Here is a 15,131-nt window from a genome sequence, read left to right on the forward strand (position 1 = left end):
ACATCCAGTCAAAACACTACTACTTTAGTTGGAAAAAATTTCACGTTAAAAGAGCCAGAATTGAAGAACAGTATAAGCCAGCTTTCGTTTTATTCTGGTAGGATTCATGACTGGTGGGATAAGAGAAGACAAAAGATACTTTGGCTGCCATGTCAGTGCCTCATAACCATCGTCAGGTTAGAGCTCCTGGGACATATCCCTGAATTTGGAAGCTCAGCCAACTTCTGTTGACTTTGATAAAGCTTCTAATTATCTAGGCTCCTTAAACTGGCTGTAATCCAGCACTTCTCAACTCATAGCTAGGCTGACAGCACTGACTTTATATTAATCTTTATTTAAAGGAAATATGTGGAGACCTATTCCTAATTCTTATATGGAAGAGAATTTTTGATTACAAAAGCTTTTGAGTCAGGCCCACCAGCCACAGGGAATAATTTCTGAGTATTTGTTGTAGGATGACTTGGTACTGCTGACTGCAGTATTACATTCTGCTAATAACTTTGGTAACCCACAATAAGAAGAGATCAGACTGTCAATGCACAGTATTTAATGACATTGTGAAAAACAACAGTTACCCATTTTAGAAGAATGTTTTAACATAGCAAGAAAGCACATGAAGTTTACCTTTCCAAAATACAGAAATTTCAGCTATACGGAGAAATAAATTAAGAAAAATCTCAAAATTGAGTTATTAATTAAAATAACACTGTGCAAAATAAATTTGAACATAGCAAAATTAGCTACATTGAGTCCATATTAAGTACAAAATGCAAACTTAGACAAAGTAAACATTGCTATATTAACTGTATTACTGTCACTCTGTGTTGCCGTTGCTTGGTCTTCTCAGAGTTCCACTTCCAGTCAGGATCCATATAACATTTGGAATATCAATTCCTTAGTTAAAACCAAACAAACAGAACTGATAAATAAGTGGGGTTATGATAAAATGTGTTTTAAAGCAAAAGTTATACTGAAATACTTAGATGCTGACATGAGTTTGGATACTGTAACTGTTAAGAATCAGAATGTGCCTGGAAACTGTATATTGCTACAAATGGCTGTACTGGTTCAGTGAAAGGGCCTGTCTCACAGTCAGCTAGTTCCCTTAAAGCCTCTGATTAGAGTACCTATCAAAGCCTTTCTGGAATTCCAAACAGAATTCCAGTATATGGACTGGATCATCTTCATCTGACTCATTTCAAACAATTCCAGAAAGCCTGTAAGGAAGGTTTTCTTACCACAAAATCCACATTCATTCCCCACCAACCACTCTAAGCAGATCATGTTTTTCCAGGTGTCCACTAATTCCTACCTCATTTTTCTAATCAGTTTCTATTCACCTATCCAATAGCAGCTGGCAGTTACAAAAATCACCTGGAATCCTGTACTGGTTTTGGCTAGGATGGAGATAACATTCTTCACAGCAGGTGTGTGGTGCTGTGTTTTGGATTTCTGGCCAAAACAGTGCTGATAACACACCAATGTTTTGGTTGTCAAAGGTGCTTGCAAAGCATCAAGGCTTTTTCTGCTTCTCACTCTGCCCTCTCACAATGAATAGGCTGGGAATGCGAAAAAGACTGGTAGGGGACACAGCAGGGAGAAATGATCAAGAGGATATTCCATACACCATGCTCAGCCATAAAAAACTGGGGATACAAGTAGGTGGAGTTGGCTTCTTAGGTGGTTGTTGGTCAGCGACTGGCTGAGCCTCTGCCTAAGGCTCAAAGTGCTGATCAATTGTTTTGCATCACTTGTTCTCCCCTCTCCCCCCCTTTCCCTTAACTGTCATTATAGTGACCAATGAGTTTTCTCACTTTTGTTCTTCTTATTTTCTAACCTGTCCAGCTGCAGGAAGGTAAGGGCAGCAAGCAAGCAGCTGTGCTCAACACACAGCAAAACCTTAATTTTTTTTTATATATATGCATATATATATATATATACACACACGAGAGAATCACATTTGCCACCCACAGATTTACAGGTTCCAAATGAAGCTTTATGGGAGAAATCACTACTATCAGTAATTTGACCTCTTCTTCTGGAGGTCCCTAGGACCAGGTGTTGCTCATGGAGGTGCTGTAAAAGATTGCTACTTCCATGGTTTTATGGTGTCAGTTATTCCAGAACTTGCATTCCAAATAGATGCTATGCTGTGCTGTGTGCACACGCAGATGCCCAAGGAGAGGATATGATACAGATTGCAGTCTCTCCAGTTTCTTGCACAGTGAGCACTCAGGCAAATAATACCTTAAGCTTCTGTACAATGTACCCATCTTCAGTGTCCTTTTCACCCTGATGATTGTAAACGCACTCTGAGAAGCTTAGAAACATACACAGGAAGCTACTGGAGAAAGGGCAGTAGTTAACTGAAGATGTGAAAAGATTTAATAGCTGAAACTTACTGGAAACTTGCAAGGAGAAGAAAGACTACTTGTCTCTGACGCATTATTATTTCTATGTTACTGTACAATTCCTCCAGGAATCAGTAAGTATAAATTTCTTTGCTGCTGGCATTCCCACAACTTATGTTTCACCAGTTATATCACAAACAGAAGATTCTGTTTTTTTCTAATACATGCTTGATTTTAGTTTACTCTCACTATGTAAATGATACTATGCACAAATGAGAAAAGAATTTTTAAAGAAACCGAGCAATTACTAACACCTTCATGGAAGGCAGCCATTTTGAATTCCCATTCCTAAACTGGATCCTGCAAAAGCTAAGGGGAAGAAAAACTCCAACTCTCCTTAATACCTCAAAGTTCTTTGACCCATATACTCCTTAATATTTCACAGACTAACAAAATTGTTATCTATATTTTTCTATACACGTTTGTGTGTATGCATGTATAAGCGAATTACCTCTGAAAGCTGGATTTGCTGCTGCTATTTTGTGTACAGTAGTGGTAACTTCCTCAATATTCATATCTCTTACACTGTTCAAAAATTCAGCAGTGACGTTGTCCTCATATGCCGTTTCTGAAAAGCCAGTTGAAAAGTTTTGAGCTTTGTCTTCTTCATTTACTGATAAGGGCTGCCTAGCTGATCGGCTGCTTGAACAGTCTTAAGAGAAATATTGTTGTTCAGTAAGAGAAGATTCTGGGGAGGTTTCATTACTTATTTCTCTAAATAAGGCTTTTCAAAACAAGCATTTCCAGTCTGGCACAGCTACATTGCTGGTAAGGTTCACATCTGACTTTGCTACAACTGAGAGTCAGGAATGCTTTCCATTTACAGAAAATCCTGGAGAAAAAGGGTGGGGAGGTGGGTGAAAACTATTATCCTCATGCCTACAAAAAGGAACTAAAAATTCCAAGTCTCACATATTGCAAATTTTTGTTACAAGCATGGTATTAACTGAGGTTTTCAAAAGCTCAATTTCCAGGATAAAAAAAGAAAATTGACACTGCACAGAAAGAAAAAAGAATAGCATTACGGGTATCTTACCTCTCCAATCATTCGATTGTACTTCCTATACTTGAGGAAAATACCTATTTGTTTATATCAAAAAGGAAGTGGCCTCAAAGAAATACAAGATTCTTTGAAAAATTAATCAGAAGTACCAATACCAAGTAGCTGCAATTTTCAGGTATTAAACAGGTATTGATCAGACTAGACCTGTACTAAGCCTCTTTCCACCAAGAAGGGAAAGAAATGGTGGTGTGGGGATGAGCTTTGGGGTAAAAAAGCCCCCCAAAACCAAAAAAAAACAAACCCACTGACACTCTGAAAGCCTCATTAGAAACAGTTGCCTCTGGACAGAAGAAATTCAGAGTTGATACTAATTCAATTCCTCCCTAAATCCGACAGCTAAGTAGGATGAATGTTTTTGAATAGTCTGCCCTTTCTAACATTTGTAGTGGTTGGGAAAAACAAACCCAAAACGATTCATTTATTCTACTTGACCCTGGTTTTATTCTGCTCTTAAGCTCTGCTTTCAGAGAAGCAGGAAAAAAAGGCTTACTAAAACCTATGCAAGGTTCAGTGTTGAGATTAAAGCACATGCAAGATTGCAAAGCTAACATTACCTGTGTCAGAGTCACTAATATCTGCTGAAGTCAGGTCAGACTGTTCTGTGGAATATTCCAATGCTGCTTCTCCATTATGTTCAGTATCCAAGAGGTCCTATGAGTTTGGAAGAAAAATTGTGTTCCAAATTTCAGCAAGACAAGCTCTTGAAATGATGAGCTACTACATTTCTAATGATCACAAACCAAATAAAGACCAGTATTTCCACCAAATCTGAAAATCAAGTATTTCTTTGAAAATCATAAACCTGGTAATGAACTTCTATGTATACACTGCTCACAGTATGTCTCTGCATCTGAAAAAGCACTGTATTAAGGCCAAGAAGTGACACTTTATAGAGCTTAATTCTCAACCTGTCAGATCTAAAAAGGAAGTATTTTACACTCAGAATAAAAGACTTAGTTAAAGAATTACCAGCTGAATGAGAACAGTTTAGAATACAAAAAAAAAAAAAAAAACCACACAACAAAAAAAAAAACAAAACCAAAACACCCCAACAATGTGGGAAAAACATTTTATTTTTCTACAACTAGCAGGCTTCTTTCCATATGAATAAACCAGCAAAATCCTAGATGGAAAAAACAACAGGAATAACATGAAAGTAAGCTTAACCGGGAAGTAAAAAGCAGTACATGAGAACTAAGGCATGGAGTAAGTACTACTTTTGGGGCAGAAAGAAAACAATCAAGCAAAGATGGAATATGGGGAACAAAGATAAACTTTATAATAAATCCTGAACTAAGAAATGTTCTTGAAGACAAAAGAACTATAAACCAGTGGTTCGGTTTTTTTTTTCTTGAAGTGTCACCTCTCTGATTCTCTCCAGGTTGTTGGCTGGTCCTTACCCTCATTTGGCATTTTCCACCTCAGCTTTTTATCTACTTTTTTACTTAAATGGTAAGCTTTAACAGCAGAAGTAGTTGTTGTGGTCAATGAGAAGTCTCTTCAACTCTGACAATTCTGCAAGAAATGCTGGGAGGGATAAGGAACAATGTTTCCTATGACAAAAATGTTGAATAGATGACCAACATGAGGAAAGTGCCTCCCATCCCTGTTGACAACAGGGGAATGAGCAAACAGTAATTCCAGGAATGGAAACTGCAGAGATTATGTTATAACCAAATGTGAACTGGAGGAATAGGGAACCTAGGTGGCAACCCTTGCAGTGGGGAAAAACTTGTTTTCTAATAGTGGAGGAAGAAAGAAACCTTAAACGAAACAGTTCAAAGAGTAGGATCAAAAATGGTATTAAAAAGATGCTTGATTATGTGGTGAATGAAGTGAAGGCTGGGAATGGAAATGAGATACAGAACAAGAGTGTCAGGGAGGTCAGCAGAGATGAGAAAAGCTGGAGTTAGAATTGAAAAGGGACAAAAATAGCAGAAGAACTTAGATGTAAGGAAAACTATGCAGAGAAGAGACAAGAAGATTTTTAGCTTCTATTAAAAAAGAAAACCTAAAAACAAAAGCAAGCACATTTGAACAGAAAGCATTAAGACTCTTCAACAGAAAAGCTTACGTTTATCCTATCATCACTCCAAAAATTTGAGTATTTAATAGGCAAAACTTACAATACAGTCTTAACAGCAATTTTAATTAAACTATCTGTAATAGTAAAAATGCATAATCACAGAAACCTAAGAAATCTACAGATTAGTAGAACAAAACCAAACCAAAATCCACTTTACTTTGTTCGATGCAGCCTGCTGATGATATTCCACCAGTGCATCTGTAAGTCTGTGTAACTTTTAGGATAAATGAAGCATCATCTTCATTCAGTATCTCAAAACTTTGCTAGGAAAACAAAACAGCACAGAATGTATTTTTCAAGTATCACCATGTACAAACAAAACCTGCAGAAACCTCATTTTTTATGTCCCTATCTACAAAGCAGATACAGCTTTTACTTTTAATCCCATCAACTAGGGTTAGGGAGGTGGAATGGAAGAGGATATTCACAAAGGAAACTGCAGCTACCCAATATATTCCTTTGAAGAGGAACAACCCAAGAATATGCCTGGAAATCCCTACAGTAAAACGCTTTTCCTTATGTAAGGGAAGTACCTATTCCCAAGATACCCAATACCTGCATATAAATGAAACTGTACAACTTCCCTGAGGCAATAAATCTATAACCCATTTCTCTGGAAAGGAGCAAAAAGAACACTGCTGAATTTAAAAATATATGACTCTGTGCCTCGCCTTATACTGAACCTTTTTCTTCTCAAAATGCCTAAGGAAAAAGCAGTCTTTGAAACTCTGAAGCTCTAGTAGGGGAAAAAGTTGTAGAACCAACAGCCCTCACAGAGAGTACTATATGCATCATCCTCTTGCCTATACTAACAAAGTTCTGCTGAAAACACTTCCACTGGGCACAACATAACAGAACTACAGGTCTGTCCTACCAATTCAAAGTCTTCTGGATTAGAAACAAACACTTTCCAACACTCTAGACAATAGAAAAAAGTAATTAAAAGCTATAATTAAGTTTATATGTAACAGCGTAACAAGGATTATGTTCTTAACACCATTAGTATTTATCGCTCCTGGATCACACAACTTATATTTAAATAAGATTTTGTCAAAAACTAGGTGGAAAAAGATGATTAAACTTGGGTAAGGATATCTTTGCTATCAGGTAATAAAAGAAATACAATTATTTTAATGACAAAGCTGGACATACTGATTTTCACAAATAAAAAAGCATACAGCATAGATAATTATTGAACAAGTGGAATTATTCCAAGATATGAACAGCAAGTCCAAAACAAGATACTTGTAATATCACTTCCCACTGCATAAGAAACTTGTTGCATCCAATAACAGAAACACATAATGTAGCTTTAAAAAAAAAAAAAAAAAGCTGACAATAAAATACCTCAGCTCTGTTTGTATATTGGCATTTTGCACTCCACGTAACAATCCCACTTTTGGGACAACATTGTGAATCCTGCCGTCCGACAAAACATGTTGTTAGATTAACAGACTGCCTACATTTTGGCTTTTGTTAACTGCTACATTGTAAATTTAGTAATTCTGTGATTATTCCTCCACCCCCACCCCCACCCAAAATACATTGCAAGATTTAACACTCACCAAATAACTCAATAGTTCTTCTTGACTAGTGAATTCTCCAGGATTTGCTGTAAGTTCTTGCCGTTCAATTAAAAAAAAAAAGTTCAGAGATCTATTATGTGCAGTAATTATAACTAAAATTAAGCAGTAATTATTATTATGGTTATTCTAGATTCTTGCTCTAATTAAATTGTGTGTGCTTCTATGAAATTTGTACATGTGTTTTCGTGACAAAGAAGGAACTTGTTCTTGACAGTTTTGCTTAGTAACTTGCAGCTAATTTATTGTCAATAATATTAGTTTGAATAAGCAAAAGCAAACATGATGCCAATCATACAGAAAAGTAATTATTTCCCCAACTATTTGTAAACTGGAGCAACCCATTAATGGGAAAACATTACCTCAATTTCCTCATTGTCTTCCTGCAATAGTTTAGTGGTCTCATACCTTAAGATAGAATGAATAAATAAAAAAGCATACAGTTGGTTGAGCTAAATAATCAGTCAATAACTGATTATCAGTTTAAATTCCTGCCGCACTACTACAGTAGTTCTGACACACCCTCAAAGGTTACATATTATTTCCTTGCAAAAATCCTAGTGGTCCCAGATATCATTGTAAAAATTATCTATAAGGTTTGGGGATTTTTTTAGCATGATTAGCTAGCATATAAATTCTAAAACCCAGAATTAAGAAAAAAGTTTGACACTGGTAGTAGAAGCTGTAAGCTTTTGGTAAATTTCCACTTTTATCAGGTAGCAGCAAACAAGCAAAAGGTGTTAGCCCTCCATGTCTGGGAGAGATAGTACTGATTAAAAGTTAAGAAACATTTTAAGAGAATGTTATTATAGCAAATCCAAAGAACTAATTGTTGGAACAAAAATCTTTAGGTTGATGTGTGTACTTCCCTTACTCAATGCTTCCCTGTGGTTCCTTGTGCTGCACAAAGATGATTGGTGTTGGGAGATATCACCCTCACACAAAGGCTGATAGTTTTAACTAAATTCACAATACTGTTATTTCTAAAGATGTTTACAAGCAGCAAGCACAGTTTCACCAGTTTAGGACTGCACACAATACTTGTTATTGTTTCTCCACAAAATCTTTTGTAAAGACGGACTCCAATTGTTACAGCTATTTACTGATTATCTTTTCCCTCTAAAATCAGTTCACGTACCACCCTAATTATCTGAAATGAATCCATAACAGAGGGGTTTTTAAACCACGCTGGAACATTCTTTTTGAACTTGCAATACATGAGGATTATACCTTAAGGATACACAGTTAAATATAAAAACTAGTTGCATCTAGAGCAAAATCTGAGGTCACTTTACATGTACGTTTTCTGCTGAGGAGTTTGCAGCTGAGCACAATTTCAGAGGACAAACATTTTACTATTATACACTTTTTCCTCACAGCATACCCTTGCAAATCCAATGTAGACAGTTACCATCTACAACATTTTCCTTTGATTAAATTTAAAGGGGTTTTGGGGGGTAGACTTTTTGTTTGCTTACTTTTCTGAGTTGTAGTCTTTGCTGCCCTCTTCATCCATGTTGCCTTTGCTGCTTTCAATATCTCTATTAAGTTCAAACTTCTCATCTGGTTTTGCCTGTTCTTTCCGACTTTTTTCCTGCTTCTCTTGAACATTCCTTCCATCTAAAACAATAAAACCAGTATATTTAGTAATGGTTTTCCAATACTTTAAAGTATTCTTTTTTCTATGATTCTGTGTTTCTATGAAACACTGGGATTATCCTTTTCTCTGCCACAGGCACCCCATCTGCACATTGTGCAAATTCACATTCTATAGAAGAACATATTTATAGAAGCTATAAACAGGCACAGAGTAAATAATTGATGCATTAGTGAAAGTTAAAAAAAAAGAATAAAAAATGCACTCTCCTACCTAGAATAGGGTCTGGCATTCTTCCATCCTTTACTTTACAGCCTTTTTTTTCTTCATTACTAAGTGATGTATCCACATGCTGAACTTTAGCTTTTGAAGGGCTGTCATCTGCATCAGGATCCAAAAATATGCTTGAAATGTAGCACAATGGATTTACCTTGGTAGAGCAGTGGTCTAAAACTGCACTTCAGTTTCAACTAATTCTTTCTGTGCACTGTTAGTTACAAGCATTTAGAATAAATTTATAAGCATTATTATGGGGGAGCATATTAAATATGAAGTAACCATTAATAACAAAGTTTTAAATATTTGATACCCTTGCACAATTGCACACATAAATTTCTTAAAAGATGTCAATATTAAAAATACATTAACATAATTTGCACATAAATATGCACATAATGCAAATATAAAATATTGCGCATAACTAAATGCAAAATGTGACAGTATATGGGTCTTCTTTCAGATAAGCATGACATACTGAGCTTCAACACAGTAACATTGTGAACTCTGTGTTGAAACAAGACATAGCCAATGCACATTAAGAGACCATGCCATGAAACATTGCTTAACAAGCAGGATGTTGTCAGACACTGAAATTGATGGAGAAAACAAATTTGATGTATACCATAAGGAACACTAAGCCCCTGAGTAAGCTTATGAATCAGAGTGGTAAGCAACCAAGAAGTAAGTCAAGAAACATAATTTGAATAGGATTTCACATTTCAAAACAGTTTGCTAGGTTCCAAATTTATATTCTTCCTCTTTAGGGTATGACACTACTAATTTAGATCATTATAGAAGTAATCTTCCTATAACTTCTATTGAGCTATTGTAAGACCTTATTTATATACTAATATACACTAGAATTAAGTACATTAGTTTTAATTCAAACCATTTTTCATGCAGGTCTGAGAACGAGAGTCTTCTAGCAATTTTTAGCCATTTCCTAAAATAGCACACAATTGTACTGACTGTACATCTGGATGACACTGTACTACGATAAGTTTTGAAAGGTTAAACTGAGTGGAGAAGTCTCACAGATAATGCTTTAAGAATTCTGTCTGGCTTTCTGGAGCGCAAATTAAATACACACACAGAGTTCCAACCTGCTTTTTTTGTCCAGTTTACCAATATACTCATGAGTATTTGGCACTGTAGGGACTACGGCAGTTACTAGATTAAAAAAAGCATTGGTAAAGGATCCCGAGAATGGAAAGAGGGAGACAGAACAAAGCCATATAAACCAGATGTCTTCAGTTACGTTGCCTGTGGAAGAACTTCTTCATCCATCAGATTTTCAATTTAAGCTGTACAAAATGCAGCTTAGAATATAAGCACATACAATTACTGACCAAATCTTTCAACTTACCATTAAATCAAGCTGATTTAGATCAAAGGGAATTTACCCAAATTAGAAACGTACAATTTACATCCCACTGAGCACACTTACATTCTTGCCATCTCCTCCTCATTACTGGAGCATCTGTAACAATCTAAAAATAAAACCCATTTATGTTAGTTATTTTATGGATAAAATTATTCCATATGTATTTCATCAGAGTTAAATGTTTATATTTTTAAGGATATATGACCAGCAGGTTAAACACGTGTCAATCCCTGAATGGATATTTGACAAGTCAGTAAGTCAGTTGCTACTATTAAGTTGTTGTTAGAGCTAACAAAAAACCCCAACAAAACCTCAAATAGCTGGTTTCAGAAAATATATCAGTGAAATTAGATCACATAATGCATAATCTATTTAAAAGCTCCTTAAATTGAGGATGGATTTGCTATGGATGCAGTGAAACTTCCCAGAAAAACAAAACTGTCTACAAAACAGCATAGAAATAATGAATTCCATCTACATGAAGATAAATCTCAAGTAAAATATACAGTCTTGAGTCAAGAAGAACTGATTTAAGCAGATCAAAAGAAAAAGTTGTTGCCAATACTCAGATTTGGTTTTCTTTTTAAGCAGGGGTTAAAAATGAAGAATATGCAGACTGAATTTGATGATCTGAAATCTCTCCCTTCAAGAGCATTCATTCTAGAAGACAGACTTGATCTTTCAACATTCCCATACTTCTTTTTTTTTTTTTTTTTAATCGAAAGAGAGTAGGATCAGCACAGGCTCTTATCCTTCAGCCTCACTGTGACAGTATATGGGTCTTCTTTCAGATAAGCATGACATACTGAGCTTCAACACAGTAACACTGTGAACTCTGTGTTGAAACAAGACATAGCCAATGCACATTAAGAGACCATGCCATGAAACATTGCTTAACAAGCAGGATGTTGTCAGACACTGAAATTGATGGAGAAAACAAATTTGATGTATACCATAAGGAACACTAAGCCCCTGAGTAAGCTTATGAATCAGAGTGGTAAGGTACACCTCAATAACAAACTTTGCCATCCTGTCCAGATAAAAGGTGGTAAACATTTCTAAATACTTTTGTGGGGTAAATATCAACAGAAAAAATTATGAAGATGTATTCAAAAGAACATGCTTCTACGTGTGCAGCTCTTCCCAGGAATTTAAGCTCATGGTGCTCCTGTGATCCCATGCCATTGCTGATAACCTCACATCCTTCTGCAAATTCCCACACTCCCCTCTGGACTAACAGAATTTTTACCTGTTTTTTCTGAGAATTGCCATAGGCTGTTAACAAAGCACAAACTAATTCCAAAAGTCATAAAGGTGGTTTCCTAGCAACAATGAAACAAGTTATTTTATGCACGCACACACAGCTGTGGGTAAAATATTAATATGAATATTTTGTGTTATTTTTGTACTCTAGAGTCATATTTCTGTAGACACAGGCAGCATGAGTATTATTTCAAACAAGAGAAATACTTAATGATGGCAGTGACCAATGGGAAATTGTTTCCAAAATAATCCTGGAAGAATTACGACAATTAAAAGCACTTGTAATAAAGATTTAAAAAGCAAGATTTTCCTACCATCCAAAGCACATATGCCCACCATAACAGAAATTACTTTCTTTATGTTCTCAGTAAATATAAAACTGGAATTCTTAATTCTGGAATTCTTAAAGAAAGGTACCTTTATTTGTTTGCGTCCTTCTTTCTTCTCAATTGTTAATGCAAGTTGCTTAACTTTTCTGTTCAGTTCGGAGCCTTTACCCTTAACTTCACCAGCTTCTGCTATCTCAGGATAATGTTGTTTCTAGAAAATAAAGAAATGCAAATCCTGAAGTCACACTTTATCCTACACAATTCTTTCCAGATCTAGCACAGCTAATGATGATGAGAGATAAATCAACTTTTACATATACATAGCAGAACTTACTAAAGTGATTATGTATAGAGTCACAGAACAATTTAGTGGACTGAAGCCAAATATTCTGCTCAAAGCAGGGTTGACACTGAATGCTGAACTGGTTGCACAGGGCTTTGTCCACCTGGGTCTTAAAAACCTCTGAATACAGCGATTCCCCGTCTCTCTGGGCAACCTGCTCCGATGTCTGGCTGCCCTCACAGTGAAAAAGAACTTTATGTCAAGTAGGAAACTCAGACTTATGTTCCTGCCAAGAACCTGATTTTGCCTTCATAGCAACTTCCCCTGAGGGCTACAGTTAGTCCCCCTGAGATGTTTTCTTCTCAAGGCTGAACAAGCCAAATTACCTTAGCCTCTCCTCACAGTGCAAGAGCTTCAGCCCCCAGACTATCTTGGCAGCTCTCCACTGAACTCACCTAATTTCATCAATAGCTTTCTAGCCTGCCATAGCACAAAACTAGACACAATATTCTAAATATGGCCTAACTAAGAGCAGGGAAATAATAATTCCTTTGACCTAGTGGCTATACCCTTGTTAGCACAGCTCAGATTGCTGTTAGCCTTCCTTGATGTCAAGCTACTCTACTTGTGTTTAGCTTGTTATCTGCCAGGACCCCCAGCTCCTTTCCAGCAAACAAATTCCAGCCATTTTGCGTCCTGTCTTTCCCACTGGCTAGGGTTAATCCATCCCAAGTGCATGACTTAAAAGTTATCCTTGTTGAATTATTCTGTTTTATAGTACTTAAGAATATAGCAGAGATGCAGTTAAAAATCATGAGATTCAGAACTGCAGGAAGCAGTTCAAAAAACCCTAGAAGAAATACAAGAACTGAGAACATCAAAATTCAGCATATACATCTGAAGTAATGACCAGAAGCACCATGTTTACAAAGCATCATTGCAGACCCATTGCAGTAGATCTGATAAGATTAGCTCTAAAACCACCTAAAAAAAAAAATAATTTTATGTAATCCCACATTATCATCTATAAATCAGTCTTCGTGGTCTAAAGTCACATAACAAAACCCCTCCAAAATGAAACACACTCCTGAGTGGAACCTTTGGCCTAGAGAAAATATGCTGAGAAACTGACATTCAAGTGAACCCGTGGCTCATAGATGGCCCCACATCACAAAAGTCAGCTACTGAGAAACATTATCCCCGCCCCAATCCTATTTTCACTCTTCTCTATAGCATTTTGTTTGCAAATACTCTTTTTAAGTATTATCACAAAATACTGCTGCAGATAAAAAATACAATGAACATAAATGAATTCCCAATGACCTACTGTCCTGGGTCCTATCCTTAAACCATGACACCTACTAAGGTCTAGATATCACTTGTAACATTGTACCTCAAAACATTTTGTGTCTTCCAATTTCTTTTTTCTTACCATAATCAGGAAGTTTCACAGGTATTTTCACTTGCTCCCCTGAGCCATTAACTAAATAAAAAAAAACAGAAGCGGAAATTAAATGATAAGTACAGAAACCAATTTGTTATGATGGATTTTTTTTAAAGCAAAGTTTGAGCTTTTGTTGACACAAGAAAAGTAAGCTACGTTTAGTTTTGAATGTGCTATGAGATGTTCAAAAAACAGACTAAAGACATTTACACCAAACAGTAGCAAAGGTATTTAATGTCAGGCAATTTGACGAAGCAGGCAGAGAGGAAGACCAATCAAGACACTAGTTATCACACAACACAGATTCCAACACACATCACAAAATTATATTATTAAACAGTGGTTTAAATTGAAAGTAATTCTGGCTGCAATATAGTTTATACAGAAGACGACCTGCAACAAGGGGAATACCTGACTCATTCGCTACTGCACAAATATCTTTTATTCTATAATGAACAAAGTTTAATTTCATAAATTTCAGGGCTACTTTAATCCAGTACATTGCAGCAATTTAGTTTAAATCCAATGAACTCGAGGTACTTAAACTGCTGGCCCATACACTGCCCATCAGGGGACTTGACACAGCCTAGAACCCTGCTGCCTTTTGAAAAAGGTCAGCAGTTATCCCCTCTCCAGTCAAATACCTTTTTCTATCCACACACAGCATATGATACAGCTGGGGATGGAGAACCTTGAGATATTTAAATCTTAAAGGTCTCTAGAGTCTTGAATTCTTTAAGGTTTCTCAAAAGTTTAATTAAGGTGATTTGTAGTATTGTAGTTTTGCATACCTCTTATCATATTATTGATAGATTTCTGTAGGATTAGGTCGTTATGTCATTAAAGGACACTAGACAGGTCTTAAAGCACAAGTCTCCAGAAAGCCTTTTTCTTGTTTGTTTCATGAACTCCTACATTGGGGCAGGGAGAAAGGCACATGTACAGAACAGAGCAGGAAGAAAAAAAATCTTGTACTTACCAATGCCATGAGCTTTCAGTACTTCTTCAACCTAAATTATCAAGTTATCAGCCAACAAAGAAGACAGACACTTAAAGAATCAAAAACTAACAATGCAAACATTTTATCGTTTATAAAATAAATGAGATTAGCACCAGCACCACAGATCAGTTCACACAATTAGATAATTACATGAAACTTGAAAGAAACATGCAACATTTTTCCTAGATTGCCTACAGTTTCAGGAAGTCCATTCTGCATTTATTAACTGCCACATATTCTCATGTATTGTATTTACTAATCCAGAATGAGACACAAAGTTGTAACATTTTATGATGCACAAAACTAAGTTCTAGTTTATTGCAGTAAACAGTAAAGTAACAAAACTAGGTAAGTATCTGAAATTGCATGCTTTAACACTACATTAAAGGTTAGATTTCAAACACATATT

The sequence above is a fragment of the Pezoporus flaviventris genome, unplaced genomic scaffold (assembly GCF_033815535.1).
Source record: "Pezoporus flaviventris isolate CSIRO_AGI_PZ_B2104156 unplaced genomic scaffold, CSIRO_AGI_Pfla_v1 ptg000007l, whole genome shotgun sequence".
Lineage (NCBI taxonomy): Eukaryota > Metazoa > Chordata > Aves > Psittaciformes > Psittacidae > Pezoporus > Pezoporus flaviventris.